The sequence below is a fragment of the Nuphar pumila genome, chromosome 8, assembly GCF_984573655.1.
Source record: "Nuphar pumila chromosome 8, dmNupPumi1.hap1.1, whole genome shotgun sequence".
NCBI classification, from domain to species: Eukaryota; Viridiplantae; Streptophyta; class Magnoliopsida; order Nymphaeales; family Nymphaeaceae; genus Nuphar; species Nuphar pumila.
In genome coordinates, this window is record NC_143256.1 from 117,098,140 (window position 1) to 117,103,623 (window position 5,484).

The window sequence follows — 5,484 nt, forward strand, 5'->3', positions numbered from 1 at the left end:
AACTTCCCCGCAATTTCCCAAATTATCCAACTTCTAGATGGCTAGATGCATCCTGACATGTGCATGTGAGATCTTAGCTCTATAATCAATAGGGATGTCAATGAATCGGATTTTATCCTATATTCAACCGAATCCTATTTCATTCAGTGGAATTTGGTAAGCCAAAGCCATCTCCTATTATAATCCAATGCGGATATGGTTTTGAATTTTTTGCAATTGATATCCAGCTGCCAGTTATACAACTATGCCATTAGGTTTTGAATCTGCAACATCCCAACACAAGGTGACGTGCATTGGTATGGATCTGATTCTGTTTACAAGCAAAAATCTAAATTAGTTTAGCCAACATTCGATTAGTCGGATATGGTATTAGTTACATCTGATCCAAATCTAAAAGGTTTACATTCCTGATAATGAATTATTGTTTTTTTTGACGTGACATGATAAAGCAGGTTCAGAGAAAGTAGGTTCCTTGTGCTTTTGAGCATGCTTTTAAGAAACGAAGGAAGCTTTCTAAGAACAAAAAGGCCTAACATCACCAAAATAATCTTCTGTACATCACATCAGGGTCATCTTGGTCACCACCTTTTCTTTAAGCAAAGCAAGATTGGTAGGAGCTGTCATGTGTTGGGAGGTTGCAGTTTCAAGGTATATTGAAGAGTAACTGGTGGGTCTGCCTAACCCCATCTTGCCTTTAAAAAAAACAGATGCAAAGTAATGGCCTGCTGGTTCCAGCCCACAAGGGTTTGGCACACCTGGTTAAAAAATGGGCTCCTTATTAATAGCAGGAGTTCTGGGGCAGGGCCTCGAAATTTTTTGAGCCCCTATTAAAAATGGGCTTCCTAAAAATAGCTCCCCTATTAATAATAGGAGTTTGGGGGCTTTGAGCCCCCTATTAATAGTACGAGTTCGAGGTCTGCGCCTCCAATTTTTTGGGAGCCCCTAAAAATTTTTTTGCTGTTTTTGGTCCCCATTAAAAATGGAATCCCTATTAAAAATGGGCTCCTAAAATTTGTTTTGGCCCAGGGGCCTGAGACCCAAGTCTCATTGGCCTCTTGACAGATCTGGCTCTGGGCTTAAGGCATTCCAGTTAAAGGACATTGAGATTTCAATACCTGGGGTGCATGTCCTTGCCATCAAGCCGAAACCATCTCCAGTGAAAACCGAGAGGAAGAGGGAAGTACCCATGAATTTTTGTACCTCTTGGTTCACAATAATACCTCTTGGCTTAACCCTAACGGAGTTGGAGTAGTGGGGTAAGGCCCAGTCCGTTAAACAGGTAGTTGAGGTTCGAATTCTATGGGTGTCACATCCTCTTCCTATATAAGCCGAAGCCGTAAGCCCTAGGGGGGAGGGTCTTAGTCATGGAGTTTTATTGTTTTCTGTTAGAGTCACCCAAGCTTTTTCATTTAAAAAAAAAATGAAAGACGCCCCAAAGGGGGAGATTTGGCAAAGTGGGGTGGGGCCTCGCCCACTAAACGGATGGTTAAGGTTCAAATCCCACAAGCGTCTCCTCTCTGCACAAGCCGATGCCCCAGGGACGGGTCCTAACCTTGGAGTTTTACACCCCAGTGTACAACAACTGTATGTATGAGCAGGTTGAGCCAGCACGACCAGGTCTTCGTGTCAAGTGCAGTTTCTTGGAGTTATAAATCTAAAAAAAAAAAAGGTTATATGAAAGTGTTTTGCTTTAATGCATTTTGTGTCCGTGACAGGGATTGTAGCAAACTTGTCCCACCTTGGAGCTTAGGATTGATGAAGATGCATGGATGGAAGTGCACTCAGGGTGTTCTTGGGTTCTCAACAAAATTAGGGTTTTGTAAAACCAGACAAATATACCTTGTGGGATGCATGTGGGTGCGTGTGAGGGTGACAATGTACTTTTGGCGCTTTGGGAGGAGCAGTTGGCTAACTACGAAAAAAAAAAATTAATAGTCCAAAAAAGTAAAAGCTAGAGAATCTCCAAAGGGGCCTAATTTTCCCAACCTAAAGTGCAAAGTGGCCAGGACCAAATTCTCCAGTTTAGGATTGCCAGAGAAAAGATAAAGCAGAAACATATCACTTTTTTCAACTTCCAATTGTATAATACATCTGTAGTAGGGTGACAAGCTGATCATATTCGGGTCGGATCATGTTGGATCCACATCCAAATTTGAAGCATTAACGGTATATATGTATTTGAATCTAGATTTGAATCAGATCCGATGAAGTAAGTTAAATCCGGATCTGAAATGTATGTGTTAGCACAAGATCCAGTAAAAAAAATGTAAAAAAAAAGCAAGCTATTTATGCGTAAAAGCTGCAACTGGATCAGATTTTGATCAGAACCTGGATTGGTTTCGACTTAAAATATTGGACTGAATCCAAAAATGTTTTCATTTCATATCCATTTGATCAGAATGCACGTTAGGTTCTCATTTCGGGAATCACATGCTGAACTCGAATCAGATATCCAACTGAATCTGATCCATTTAGACCACTAGCTCTTTGGTTGCTGCCCAATAGTCTGTGTGTGTGTGTGTTTCCAGCTAGAGGTGTAAACAGGTCAGATTTGCACTGGATCTCAGTAGATCTGAATTCGAATCCAAAAAATGAATGCTAGACCCAAACTTGGATCCTAATCTGAATTGGATCTGATAAGATAAAATTGAATCCGAATCTCAAATGCATTTGGTAATACTGGATCCCGAAAAAATAGAACAAAAACAAGCTATTTAATGTAAAACAATGCAATCGGTTCAGATTTTGATTCAGAACAATTCTAGATCTGACTTAAAATGCTGATCCAAATCCTACTCGAATCCAAAAGTAATCCAATTGAACAAATCTGAATCTGATCCAAATGCACATTCAAATTCTACTTAGAGGATTCAACTCCAAAAACATGTCGGATTCGGATCATATATCTGACCATACCCGATCCATTTGCAGCTCTATTACCAGGATACATGTGGTGGCTGAAACTATGCAATCCAAATGAAGCATTAATCTGAAAGATGTTTTGTTTATAATTCGAAACCTGATCTCTACTACCTTAATGTAGACCACATTTATAAGTCTAGATCTCTATAAATTTGAAAACAATGAATAGTGCTTTTTATTTTATACATACTGAGAGAGAGAAAGAGAGAGTTTATGATTTGAATATAAAGTAAAGTTCTTTGATTGAATAGTTTGTTCTGCAAGCATATAAAAGAGAATGTGCATTATAAAGTTTAATAGTTTGCATATAAAGACTAGGTCACTATCAATTTCCATTTTTTCAGATCCATAAGTTCTCCTTGACTTCAAGCTCTCAAACAAAGCTTCAGTTGACAGCCACAAGCATATAATTTAGCTATGTAAAACACAAAACAAACAAAGCAAACACAAAGAAATGGAGAAGGAGAAGTCCCCATATATATATATATATATATATATATATATATATATATATATATATATATATATATATATATATATATATATATATATATATATATATATATATATATATATATATATATATATACTTAGGCTTATGTCCACAGACTTTGCGACAGAAATCCAGTAATGAAAGGGAGTCATGCAATAGTTAATTACAAAAACTTTCAAAACCCCAATCCTCAATACACCTAAAGTTCTCTCTCAAGCTCAAAGAAACGATTCTCTAGTAAAATAAATCATTTAGTCAGTAAGTGATGAAAATTTACAATAATAAAGCAGTTCTAGACTTCATGTTGTGTGGTCTTCAAGATATTTCATAAATTGTGTCATAGATCAAAAGGGATCAAAAATCAGAACACCCACAACATGGATGCACCAGCATTGCTTATGATGGTACTTGTTGTTTTGTTTACTCGAAGAAACCGTCCCAGGTGCAGAGACCTAACCGTGCCGGCTTAGCCTGCCGGCGCTGTCCTGTCAGCGTAAAACTCTGAGGGCTTACCCCTTGACCCCAGGGAGTCGCCAATTCAACTTCAACTTACTCAGGGTGTGATGCCCATAAGATTTGAACCTAGGCTGCCCGTCAAACAGCCTAGGCCCCATCCCACTAAGCCAAACCCCTTGAGTATAAATTTTTGTAGTAGTTACACGGAGAAACCCAAAACCTGATAGTAGGTAGATTATAGATCGATCCCTCAAGAAGGAAAACTTGGTGGCTAAGACTCTGGATCTTAAGGTCTGTGCTGGGCGTCGGTTTGTACAAGAAGGTGACACCCACAAGAATTGAACTTTAATCACCCGTATGATATCCAAGACCCATCCCCACTAAGCTAACACTCATTGAGACTTCTTTGAGTGACTTGAAGCATAAGCCTCTGAAAAGGTTCATCAAGCCGAACCGAATTAGTGTCTTTGGTATGGGCCAAAATTGTCATGGTGGAGATATGCTGATGGCAATTTTGGGTTTCCGTTTGACACAGAATTACATTGAGAATGGTGATATCAGCAGGGTTATTTGGAAGCTGTTGGATTCTTCTGATCCCACTAGATTTCATTCACAACCCTCTCTCTCTCTCTCTCTCTCTCTCTCTCTCTCTCTCTCTCTCTCTCTCTCTACAACAAAAGGGCCTTTTCGTGCAACAGTAAACAGTGAATGGAAACTGTAAATATGCTAAAACAGCCACGCGGCTTTTGCGAAATACCTGAAAGCGCCCTGAAGTTCTCCACTTCGAGATTTTCGTTACCTTTTTTTTTAAGTATGAAAGAAAGAGGCGTGGCAGACCAAACTGGCATCGACAAATGAAATAACACGCAACACTGATTGCCCATCATCGTCAATCTGAATCTCCTCTAATACGATGTTACACCAATAAATAAATAAATATATATATATATATATATATATATATATATATTATATATATATATATATATTAAAAGTAGAGCGTAGGTGCTTAAGATAAGTGTTTGATGAGATTCTTAGGTTTTTTTTATTTTATTTTTAAATTATGACCATATAGATGTGATCTATGTACTTGATTTTATACGGATCAGCTCTTGAAGTTCGGTCCTGACATATGATCCAAAGGTCAGTTTCTCTAAACTTAATATGTATCACATCCGGAGGGTCAAATGTATAAAAATTTGAAAAAATAAAAAAATTATATTTTTTACTAAAGAATTCTTCGTATACACACCCACTATATATATATATATATATATATATATATATATATATATATATATATGTGTGTGGAAGAAAAACCATTCAATAAAAAAAGATCCAAAACAGAGTTATCGAAAGCTTCTTAGGTAGGTGGGAAGCTCGGTTCTTGAAAAATCGCTTCAAAAGTTTGATACTCCTTGCTTTCGAAACTTCATGAGAATCTTGATTCTCCCACGCTTCTTCTATGCTTTCCACACGTATAGTCTATGCTTCTTATATAGTTTTTTATATTTGTTTTCATGTATTTTTTCTCACGCTTTAACTCACTTTTCATGCACTTTTTTTAAATTGGTAACCATCTTTAACAAAAATTTAACTCTTTTATTAAAAAC